Below are 12729 nucleotides of genomic sequence, written 5' to 3' on the forward strand. Positions count from 1 at the left end.
TTTAGAAATTTCGGTTGCTAATTATAGGTGGATGCAGACAAGCTGATATGGAAGACTGAGTTTTCCTGAGGCCTGAGAGCCACATCAGAGCCCACTCTTGCAGAATGGACTCCGAGCCATCAGAGCCCTTTCCACCCGACTCCCCTTCCCCAGACAGAGGTGAGCTGTTGACAAGCCTGCTTCAACCAGGCCCCCTCCCTTGGATGCCCTGGCTTTTCCCAGCGGGATCTGTGGAATCGCCCCCAGAGTTGGTGAGCATCAGAGGCTGCACCTTGAGACCTACCTGCCAAATTCCAAGGACACACACATTCAGTTTGCTGTACATGACAATTTAAGAAAATCGTGTAAGAGTTTTTCAGCTTGCAAAAACCGGCTGAGTTCCACATGGAAATCTAGGTTTCTGACCTCCCTTGAAAAATCCAAAGTTCTAGCAACACTGGACCCCTTGCCATGGGCAACCTCCGGGGCGTGCATCTCCAGGTGGTCCCGGCGCATCGGCTGATGGGAATGCTTGCGCCCTGGCAACACTATGGCTGTGCAACCCTGGTCTACACCGTTCCGAGGCTGCCGATCAGAGAGGAAAGGGACGACACAGTCAAGAGAAGCCTCCCCGAAGGAAAGCTGGAAGGTGAGCATGAAGAACGTGACCTCACGCTCGAGGCCCCGCCCACCAGGCTCAACCAACATGTGGCTGCTGACGCCAGTTCTGCCCCAGGCGAGTCCCCATTTGCAGAGGGTCGGGAAGTACATCCCCCTCCCAGCCTTGGCAAGAAGAACCTGCCAGTCCTGGAGGCACAGAAGTAAGAGGGAGGAAGAGTGGCTGTGCCCTTGAGCTGCTCCAAGTCTGGTTCAGGAGATCAGGCGTGAGGAGCAGACAACCGGGAGAAGGCCAATGGTGGAAGATCAGGTCAAACCCCATGTAAAAGGCTTCAACAGCCAGGAGGAATCACCCCGTCCTCAGCCTGGGGAGAGCACCAACAATCTTAGCCTGGGGACAGCGCCAACAACGCTGGGGACAGGAGGGAGGAGGAAGAAGGACTGGGATAAAGAAAGGAGGAAGGGGACATGGAGGTTGGTGGGCGAGAGCAGTACGGTGGGAGACTCCACCCAGGATTGCCACTCTCTGTGAGCAGTGCTGCCAGGAGCCAGGGTCAAAGCCAAGGTCAGAGCCAGCTCAGCCTGATCTGTTCTAAACTCTTGCTACTCACCATGCAACTGGACCAGCACTTCCTGGGGCCTGGTTAAGAACAAGCAGCTTGGGCTCCACCCCAGGCCTCCTGCACCAAATACACATTAAAGGCACTGATCTCTGCACCTTGTAGAGGAAGCTGGAGGGGCCGTTCAGGGGTCTCACCTTCCCTGACCTCCTTTCCCTCATGCGGGGCATGTGAGCCTGAAATGCAAGAGTCCCAGGACTCGAAGGTGCGTTTCCAGCGGAGACACGTTCCCAGTCCACCCACCTGGCTGATGTTCTTTTAGACCATCAATAAATGTGGCTTCGGTAGTCAGATGATATTTAATTAGCATTAAACTCTTTTATTTCATGTAAGTTAGAGCCTTGCTTGAGACACTTCATTTGGAAAGTAACCTGGCACTCAAGATTAAAATGAAATATTAGCATGTCAGTGGTTGCCTCCTCGTGGTCTGCTCCCCACCCCCCACCAGCCCTCAAACCCTGCAGGGGACAACGTGGCACTGCTTCCAAAACTCCCACCAGACGGGATTTGACACAGGGCCTTTCAGAGCTGAGGGGCTGGACCTTCTGACCTAGAAATAGGGCTGCAGCCCCTAGGAAGTGAGAAATGGAAAACTTATCCTTGTCAACGTTGGAATCAGATACAGTTCCATCCTTCTGTCTGAATTTTCTGTCTTCACCTCACAGCCATCCAGGCTGCCCTGCCTCACAGCCCTTACCTGAGCTTTGCCCTAAGCCCAGGTGCTGCCCTATCCTCCCAGGGCTCTGACTTGCCCCTCAGAGCTGGGACCCAACGTCACCTCCCCAGAGGGGCCTTCCCTGATCTCGCAGCCTCGGCTGGCCCTGGCCTCTCTCCTTTGTATCCCCTATTTCAATACCTGCTATGGCATGTCCCTCCCCTTTCTGGCTTCTTCATCTATGTGGGTATTTGTTTATTGCTTGCCTCCTCCAACTAGAATGTCAGCTACGTGAGGGCTGTGTTGTTCTCTGCTAGAGTCCCAGGGCCTGAAGCGGGGCCTGGTTCACCAAGGAGGAAAGGAAGGAGGGAGGGGAGGTGGTGGGGTGGGGGGACAGAGGACACATAGGAGAGAGACAGATAGACAGACAGACAGACAGATAGAGGGATACGAGGTGGGGGGTGTAGATAGGATGGATGGAGGGATGGATGGATGGAGAGATACACAGATACACAAAACTGACAGACAGACTGACAGACAGCTAGCTCAATTGATCAGGCACTTTGGCTGGCCATCTAGAATGGATAGGACAGACTCAGCATGGCCCAGCATACAGCGCTATCAGATGTGACCAGAGCAGTGTATGAGTAAATGACAATTGGGGATTCTGAGGGCAGGGCCATGAGATCGAGGAGTCGGGGAGAACTTTGCTGGAGGGGTTGGTGAGGGACTTCCCAGGGGCCTGGGGAGCCAGTAGCTTCTGGAGTAACTTGAACTAGATCCTAGGAACCTGGCTGGGTGCAAACATGCCAGTGGTGGGACACGGTGATCCCCAGAGGCTTGCATGCAGACCACTCAGACACCCGAGATGGTTTTAAGTGATACACAAAAAAACTCCTATTTAAAAAAACTATTAATACTCACATAATTATTTTATTGTTTGATATGAAAAAATATATAATGGACACATCAAACCAGAGCTTTCATAGAGATTATTATTTAGGACAAAGCTAAATATAACATTTAATTAAAACTAACTGTGTCTCGGAAAAAATATTAAGTCTAGAAAATGTGGTACTTGGTATGGTAAAAATGGAAAAGGAAGTGTGTGCAGGATGAAAAGTGGCTGGCTTTGAGCTCAGGAGTCATTCTGGGCATGAACTGTGCCCCCCACGCCCCTGTCAGGAAGGCCGTGGGAGGTCTCATCCCCAGATGGCCTTTCTGTCTGAAGCTGGTCCCCAGCTGGGCTCTCAGAGTCAGGTATGGGCTTACTGGCCCTTTCCTGGATTTGGGGAAGTGGCAAGGATGTGCCCAAGCACTCCAGACCCTCCCTGGGCACTCATCCCCACCGCTCTGCCAAAGCTGTAAGGGAAGCAGGAAGGGCTCCAAGAAAGAAATCCACAGGCTGGTCCTGCCTCTTCCAGGGGCAACTGCAGACGCTCCAACAAGACCCTCCCCTTCTGAACAATCCAAGGAGAAAGAGACAGAAGGAGGAAAGGAGAGGGGGAGTTAGGAGGAAGGAGGAAGGGAAGGGGAAAGGAGGAGACAGGGAGAGAGAGGGAGGGATGGAGGGTGGGGGGAGGGAGGGAGAGAGGGGAGAGACAGCACGCCAGGGAGAGAGGCTATCTAAAGACCAAATGCTGGCTCAAGTCCTTATCAGGAAGAAAAATTTTTAAATGCATGAACTCTATTTATACCCTGAATAAACAAGATAATTATGTGTTCGTTTTATAAGTTGTGCCTTGATTTCAAGATCACCAGTGGCCATGAATGTTTGGATTTCATATAAGCATGTTTAAAAGCCATGGGTCTCGACCCTCTGACCGGGAAGCTAAGCTTAGTCAACACTTTCACACTGTGATCAAGGCATAAAGCAGAGAGTTGAACAAACTAACGTTTCACCCTTGGAATTGAAATGTAAGCAGAAGAACTGGTGAATCTGCTAATTGTTCCATTGTTCTTGTCTGCTCTTGACATTGGCATATACCCCTTGTATAACCCAAAGTGCATCTTTTGTTTATGCATGAAAAGGAAAATGTGTATGACCCTGATGAATATAAAGTGTGGGGATGGAGGGTGGGGGGAGGGAGGGAGAGAGGGGAGAGACAGTTTTAAAGGGCAGTCCCTTTTTTAAAATTATTTTTTCAAGGCCAGCGTGCTGTGCACAGTTCACGGCCCTGGCCTGAGAGTGTAGGCAAGCGGCCTATCACTGAGCACCAGGACAGCCTGGACACCCAAGCCCCGTGCCATCAGTGTGGTGCCTCTGTCTCTGAGGTCAGCGTGAGCCCCGGCCAAGAGAAGGGTTCCCCACTCCCAGGCCCACGGCCCGGGGCCAGCATCAGATAACGCAACCGCTCTTCCGGATGGGTACGTCCCCACAAATCTCACATACCCGTGCCCGGCAGGCAGCTTCTCTCCCACCAGGCTCCTACCCACCCCTCCACTCACGCTCCCTTATATCCTAAGTTCCAACAAAACAGACCTACTTGTCACCCCCAAAACCAAGACTGCCCCTGGTTTTCCCATGGTGTCCTCCCTCTCAGGAGGAGGAATGGCCCCCTCAGCCCCTCCCAACCTGCCCCTCCCTGCAGCCGCAAATGAATCTGGCAGGTTCCTGCCCTCTGCCAGCCTTCCACTCGCCTCAACTTATGAAAATCTTCCTGGTCCCCAAGGCTCAGCTCCAACTCTGGCTTCTCCAGGGAGCTCTTCCTGAGCCATGAGGTGGGTCTAGCTTTTCCTTTCCTGACATGATGTGGAGCTGAGCACACGCACATAACAACATCTCATTCATACTGCTCTTATCTACAGCTCCCTCACCCTCGGATCCATGGCTCTCTGTTGAATCTCTGAGGTCAAGTTCCCTTTGTAATCATGCCCCGGGCAGCCTCTCTGCTCAGTATCTGTACCTGCTCATGGCTCCTGTTGACTTAAAATGGTACCAAAGAATTCCATGCCTTTCCTCTCTACAGGCACATCCTCTTAGGCCCAGTGTCAGAGAATTCCCAGGAACAGGCGGGGGGCCCTGCTAACTTGCAGCCCTGGCTAGCACTGCCTCCTGGGGAAGCAGTGCCCCTGGGGGTCTTCCAGGCCCAAATCCTGACTGCACATGCCTGCCCCCATGCTAGCCCCCCAGAAGAGCTGGACTTTGAGAGAGTCTCCTCCACTGTCACCCCAACCCACCAGGTAATTGATGGGCCCTGGTGGCACCAAATCCAAATCAAATCTTTACTTGATTTCAACCCCCAATTCTCTCTGACTCTAAAACAAGAACCAGTAATAGCCAAACAGTCCATTATAAAGGAAATAAAAGCATAATTTGGCCTTGCTGGAGGTTAAACCTCAAATACAGAGCCTGCGCTAAAACCCTATTTTGACTGCCCTCCTAAAAGCAGGAGGGCACGGAGGCTCTTGGCCCCTCTCTGGATTCCTCTTCATGGCACTGCGTCCAACTTCACTGAGCTGGGGCTGGTGTGAGGACCATCCCAGACTGTGAGAGCCAACACCACTGCCTGGCAACCGATGTCTCACTCACACATGCACGCACACGCATGCACACACACACACATGCACACACGCCTGGTCTCCCTTGTAGGTTACCGTATCCAGAGATACGGAAAGAAATCCAAGACTTTTCCTTCCCACCCCTTTCCTTTACCTCCTGGCCCTACACCTTGCACGTAAAGACCATCTGGGTCAGTGAAAGAGAAAAGTCATTTTGTACCACTGTATCCAAAGATCTTTATCTCCTACATAATGTTAAAAGGCTTGTGTCCACTTTACTTTATATGCACAATCCTCTTTCTTATTTTAGTCAAAAGGCCTCAAAACAAAGACAATAATTTCAAAAAAATACAAGCAACACTGCAAAGCCAACACAATAAATAGTGGTTCGTGACTTGGTCAACCCTTTCGGATGGAAGGAGGGTGACGGTGATGGAACACTTGGGCCTACAGAAAAGAGAAAAGTCTCCGTAGACAGTAGCTGCTTCCTCAGTTTACCCACAGTGCCCACGGAAAGGGGGCAAGCCTAGGTTCCAGAAAGGGTGGGCTTGGTGAAGAAAACTCCCCAGCGAAAGAGTCATCGTGGGAGTAGCTGGGACAAGACAGGCGTGGCCGGCCCGCCAGGACCTGGGTCTGCAGGCCTGGACCCGGGAGCAGCAGAACAAAAGGGAAGCAGCTAAAACACCCACCTGTGGGCAGTGGATCCAGGCCGACCTGGGTCCCTGTGCTTCTCGGGGCCAAGCCTGCAGAGTGGCCCCCGGGAGATCCTCGCCCCCAGCAGGCTGCCTTTACAGAGAGCCCTGGAAACCCACCTGCCTGGCCCCGAGGACTGGCACACCTCCGCTCCAGGACTGCCGCTGCAGGAATCAAAGGGACACTTAGCCTGAGGCTCCGGAGGAACAGGGCCTGCCGAGCGTGACAGCTCACACACCTGGGATGCGCTGTGGTCATAGGGAGTCCAGGCATGGGCAACGGTGAAATTGCATTTTTTTTTTTTAACCGAGATCCAACCCAGATCCCTCTTACTACATTTCTTCATCTACCCACGCCGCTTTGTGTGGGTCAGACCCACATCCACGGGAGGCCAGCCTCACAAGTGAGGCGCCATGGCTTATTGCGCCCCCCCCTTTTTTTTTTATTTTGTGGTGTCTATTTGCAAAGCTGACCTAATGCACGGCCTCACAGCTCTCAACCTCTGAAGGGCCAAGAGGGACACAGGAGCCTTTGTCTAGTGGCAAACAAAGGCCAAGTCATGGCAGAGTGGACCCTGAAGTGACGTGGGCCACCCGCCCCCAACAAGGACGCCTGCCCTTCTAGGCCGCTCGCCGGGCAGATTCAGAGGGAAGAGGCAGAAGGAATGCAGGTCCAGCCTCAGCCCAGGACCCGCTCTTGGGAAGGGCTCCCTCCAAGTGCTCATCCCAAACCCAGGGAGAGCTGGCCTCTCTGCCCCGCCAGCTCGCACAAAGAGAAGCGTGTCCCAAAAGCAAGATCAGATTCACGTTCTGAACCTTAATTGAAGCTGGTTGTTCTAGACGTCACCAGGCCTCTCTTCCCTGCCTCCCTCGCTCCAGGGTAGCCCCCCACCCCAAAAAGCTCTTTCCATTACAACCTGGTTGCAAAGCAGAAATCACCGTTATTAGCTCCATAGACGAAAGGGAAAGAATAGGACGTGAAGCTTTTGTTTCCAGAAATGAAAGAAAGAAAAGAGAGAGAGAAGAAAAAGATAACCCAACAGTAGCAGCAGCAGCAGAATCACAGGGAAGGAGAAACCGCCACCCAGACACCGGGGAGGGTGGCTCAGGCTGGTGTTGGATGGCAAGAAGGGTTAAATTTATGTTCCATTACAAGTCCCCCTTTTTTTTTGGTTTCATCTTCTCAGTAAAACACATAACTTAAAATGAAATCAAATATTAAAAATGACAGACTATATAAGTGCTGTGAGTAACTTCAGGTCACGGAGGGAGGGAAAAGCCGGCAAGTTGTCAGGCACTATCTGTCAGAGTGAATTAGAAACAATCAACAGAGACTGAAAGGGAAGGTGATTGTTATTAAGCAGCGGGGCTGCGAGCAGGCTGCCCAGATGTGGTCATGCATATAAAGGACAGGAAACACCAGTTTAATTCAGGAAGCCCTGGCGAACAGGGCAGCAGAGAGGAGAAAAGTCCTTTGTCACTAATAAGCTGGAAGTTACTTTGATAACAGCAGGGTTAGACTCGAGAATAAAACACATTTCTTTCACTACCACACACCATTAATATCGCAGAAATGCGGTCGGAAGAAATGCCCAGCGCAAGCGGATTAGCCACCACCGGCCTCCCCGGCAGCCGCCCGGAAAGCAGGACCCAGGTCCCCATTTTTTTTTCCAGGGCCAGGCTCTCGCTGACCACATCGGACGGACTGTCACCCTCCAGCAATGTCATATGACCAAAAAGAATGACGATAGTATTTCCTTATTTCCCAGTGTCAGGCCCTCCCCGCTGCCGTGGCCTGTGGGGAAGGTGCGAGCCTGGTAAACAGCCTGGATATAATGAAGTCCATGTATGCGGCAACGACAAACAATTTTATATGCAGACAAGGCCCGATTTCATAAGAAATTACTTATGCAGGCGTTCTGCAATTATCCTGTGATACTTTCAGGCAACAGTCTGACAGCAGTTGTGCAAACAATAAAGGGATTACAGAAATAAAAACAAATAATATTACACACACAGAAACTCCATGTTGCATGTGGACGGGTGAAGGGAGCGCATGGGACGCGCCGAGCCGGGCAGGGGCTAACAGGAAGTGAGGCCCAGAGACGAGAGATCCCTGCCCCAGCCCTCGACGATGCCAAAGCTGGTCTGCCCCCCATCTCAGGAGATGCTGGGCCACCTGCCTGCCTCTCAGGAAAGCTGAGGACATAGGTCACCTTTGCAGGATGGAGCAGAGTCATGGGACCCTCGAGGGACAGGCACCAGGTGGGCTGAGTCACAGCCTCACCATTTCCCTCCCAGGAGGGTCTCCCAGGACAGAAAGCATCTTCTTCTCCTGCCTCATCCTAGGGTCAACATAGGCCATCAATGGCAGCCAGAGCTTCCGGTCAGCTTGGTGCAGGGTCAGGACCGCCCTGTCCCCAACACAGCTGAGCAGAGTAAGTGGATCAGCCACGCACGAGAACCAAATAAAGACCCCAGGCATCTGCCCACGCAGCCCCACGACTGGCATAAGGAAGGGTGGTTCTACCACCCGCTCCTTCGGGGCAGAGTCACACGCCTTCCCTCACCGTGTCCCCATATTAGACATGGGCAGGCAGCCTACAACTCAGGGGTGAGGAGACAGCAAGCTGGCATTCGGGGGCCTGCAGACGAGCATTCTGACCACTTTGCCCAGGAGGTGGGTGAGTTCCCCCTTGCTGCACCTCTTCCGGGCAGCAACCCACCCCACGCAGCCAGGGGCCTTCCCTGGCCTCCCCGCAGTAAGGGGACGCAGGGCGGGAGAGTGAGGCGCGGTTCCTACAAATGCTGCCTTCCCTTCACACTTAACGTTCTTCCAGAGCCCGGGATGTGCCACGGCAGCTCGGGTTAGCACCTGCCGGTCCTCACCGCGGGCTGGCTGCAGGTGGGAGCCTGTGCTCGGTGTGGGTGCAGGAGTCATGCAGTGCCGGCCACAGCTACATCCAGTCCACAGATAGACTTGCATTTGTAGAAAGTTTTTTAAAACTTAGTTGCCAACATTGGAGGGAAAAAAAAAAAGAAAATAACCAGATTTTTTTCTTAAAGGAACTTTGTTCCTTAAAAACTGCAGAGACCTGGAAAACTTCTGCCCACATCCCTAAGTGCAACTGATGAGAGCTGGCTGGCCCCTTTCAATGGCATCAGCTCTCCCCAGTCTGCTCTGCACATGCCCAGCACCCTGCATTTCCCACCTGGACCCTGAATTTGGGTTTAGGACAATTCCCCAGAGACAGATGAAGCCTGCCTTGGCTGGGCCAAAGCTGGTGCCTCCTCATGACCTACTCTGGGGTGGAGTCCAACCCCTCCCCTGGCCAAGCTGCCTTTTGCACTAGCCCCTAGCAACTTTCCTGAAACCTTCAGCATCTTCTGTCCCTAAAACAGGAATCCTGGAGTACCTGAGGGGCACCTTCAAGTTACCTGTGCAGGTATCAGGAGCTCACAGCCAGAGTCCTGGCCTCATCGTGTCCTGGGTGTTCGCATAAATCAGACCTACGCAGGTCATGGGCTTTCCAGTCCCTGTGTTCCAGAAAGTTTGGAAAGGAATGTGGATTTGATATGTATTGAGTTTGCTTAAATCAAGTTGCAACAAATTCTAATGATTCCAAAAGGCAGAGGTGAGAGGGATCACATAAGTTGCTGCTAGCCCTCGGGTTTCAGGGGTCCAGGAATTATCTAGAATTTCAAGAATCTTTACCCTTAAACTCGCTCTGCGTCCTGCTGATGACCCGCACGTCAGCACTGACAAACAAGTGATCACGATCCGCTTGGAGTTAACACTTCCTTGTAGTGCATGGGATACGCTTGCACCTCCTGGAAGCCTGCACAGATTTAGGCAGACCTTATCCAAGGGAGCCCCAGAAGCCCCGCAGCTAGGGGGTGCTCAGCCGGGTCTGGAGGAGCAGCTGTGGGGCACTGCCATGAATCACCATGGCCCCCGTGCGACTAGCCACCTTTCCTGTACCTGTGCAGCCTGAAATCCCTGCCTGTCAGCTTTAAACAAGTCTCCAGGACACCTCTCTGGGAGAAAATTAAGGCCACAGCAAACAACCCACTAAGAGCTGGTTCAAGCCACTTGCAGAATTCTAGCACCTGGGAGCATTCCCATACCTGGAAAGGAGGGTTCCTCAAGACACACCCTCTGGTTAAAAGCAACAGAAACATAAAAGAAAGGCAGTAGTCCTCATCTCAGTCCACAAAGTCATTTCTATCCAGGCCCTCCAGACCACCCATCTTCTCTCCAGAGCTCACTGTGCTCCAGCCTACACTGTCCTCCACACATGCTGGGTTCTTCCCCACCACAGGGCCTTTGCACATGCTATTCCCGCTGCCAGGAATGTTCTCACTCCAGACTTTCACCGGCTGGCTCCTCTGTGTCCTTCAGACCTCTCACTTCCCATGTGCCTTCCTCAGGGGGAACCATCCCTGACCACCCAAGTGCAGATACTCCCAACTCCCCCTCCTCACCGCAGGTGTTTTCTCACGGCATTTATCACCATCTGACATCATCTTATCCATGGTTGTCTTGTTTCTGCTTCCCAGCCCCATAATATAAGTTCCCTGAGGGCAGGGGGCTTGTCTGTCTTGTTCAAGGCTGTACCCAGGGCCGCTCCACAGCCAAAGGATCAGGCTCCACAATCAGAAAGAAGCATGTGCAAACCTTGGCCTCACCGTCCCCCGTCTGGGTGACCTGCAGGAAGCCACTCACTTCTCTGACCTCAGTTTCCAAGTCGGGAAAGTGGAACTGATAAGAGGGGGGAAATGATGAGGATTAAGATAATCCTCTACCTTCCCTCTAGAGCTGAAATTATCTCTGAATTATGTTTCTCTCGGGCAAAGTGAGACAAATGGGACCTTCCCCTCCTACATCATCCAGTGGCCACAAAGGAGTTTGGGGGACCTTTACCTCCAAGAGCCTGGAGGTCTCCTGGTGAAGAGCAGATACAACGCAGAGCCCCCCCCACACACACACATGCAGGGTTTATCATCATTATCACACAGAAATTACAATTACTCACTCCCTCCTCTGTGGTCCCAAAGAACTTCTCCTGCAGCATTTAACTAAGGTAATTACTGCTGCGGGAAGACTGTTGACTCACACGTCTGCACCAGGGCAGTGGGGCTGCCTCGGGACAGCCGGAGCCACAGTGGGATCAGTACCCGAAGTCCAGGATCCCACACATGCCCCAGGGACAGACTGTGTGTCAGATGGAGGGAAGGTCCTGTGGTCTTTGAAAGCCACTTCCTTCTGGAAGTCACTGGGCCTCACAACCATGCATGGGGTCTTTGTGAAGGAGAAAGCTATGGGGCTGGACAGCCACACCTCCAGCCTCTGCCTCCAATTCTTGCTGGGGTTGTTCTGGAAAACCATGATGGGGCAGGACATTAAATAACTTTCTGATGTGTATGAGAGGTTCGGTCACTGACAGGTTGCTTAGGGTTTCTGTGTGATGGGGCTTCAGTTGTCCCGAAGCTGCACTTGTGTAGCATTTTATATGTCTTTAACAAGTCAAGTGTCCATTTCAAAGGATGGGGAGGGCACTGGTGGGAGGCATGGGAGCAAGATTCCCCCAGTATATACATTTAGAAATCCAGAAATGTCTCAACCAGCTCATCATAATTCCGGGAAAAGGGTCCAGCTCCACGGCCTGAGAATCCTGTGTGCTGGGGCTGGGAAGTCAGCAAGAGGCGGGAAAGAAGATGCCTGCACGCTCTCCGCCTGTTTCTAAAGCTTGTCCCCTTTCTTGGTCTCCAGGGCACAGAATTTGCTCTTGGATATAAAGTTCTAACCCTACTTCCAGTTCACATGACCACCCCCCCCCCACCAAATTATTCCAAGATGTACATTTTTCCATGCAGGAAAATCTCCCGGCTCCACCTGCTCCTGTCCAACCCAAGAGCATCGCATCATTGTTATCTTTTATGAGGTCCAGGGCTGGTGTGCTCGCTCCCCGGGGCAAGCCAGCCTCACCCGCCTCCCCTACCTGAGCCGCTCGGCAGTGATGCTAAGCCAGGCCTTCAGAAACTGCGAGCTTGCACGCAGCAGCATCCCTACCATCAATGTAGCAGCTAAATATTGTAAGACTCCTAACTCCCCCATCTGTGTTTTGCCTCCCAAGAGGGAAAATAGTCTTCACAGACATTCCCTGATCTGGCAGGCAAATTCTAAACCTTACTGGCAACCGCAGGCTTGTTTTCCCAACCAAACAGCTATGGAACCCAAAATTGTTCTGCCTGCGTTATGCTGAGAAGGGGACTAGCCAAACAGCTCAGTCTGGAGGCCCAGGCCCAGAAGCCGGTGGCTGTCTGTCTCCGTCGCCAGAGGAGACCTAGCGCCCAGAAGTCCCAAAGACACTGGAGGCCCGCCCGCCAACCGCCGACGGCAGCTCCAACTGCTGGTGTTCGCTGCTCCTTTTTCTTAACACGAAATACACCCACCAAGAAGCTGATGGAAAACACTCACCACAGTGTGAAATCAACACTTTCTAACGCAAATACAGGGGGTTAAAAAAGGGAAAAGTTCCAACTCTTTCTCTGCAGATAGTTCCTGCTATGACACGAGGCAGGGGCACCGCCGCTGCCCCGGGCCCTGCCACCGGGAGGACCCTGGCGCCCCAGACCCTCACTTTCCATTTGATGGTATTTC

At 52.6% G+C, this 12729-nt stretch overlaps 1 protein-coding gene across 5 annotated transcripts in view; it reads right to left on the reverse strand.

Moving 5' to 3' along the window:
• ZNF536 (zinc finger protein 536) overlaps nt 1–12729 on the reverse strand; it is a 416211-nt gene that overhangs the window by 292112 nt on the left and 111370 nt on the right. The gene's annotated exons all lie outside the window — the stretch shown is intronic.

Source organism: Camelus bactrianus, chromosome 9 (assembly GCF_048773025.1).
Source record: "Camelus bactrianus isolate YW-2024 breed Bactrian camel chromosome 9, ASM4877302v1, whole genome shotgun sequence".
In the NCBI taxonomy this organism is placed as follows: Eukaryota; Metazoa; Chordata; class Mammalia; order Artiodactyla; family Camelidae; genus Camelus; species Camelus bactrianus.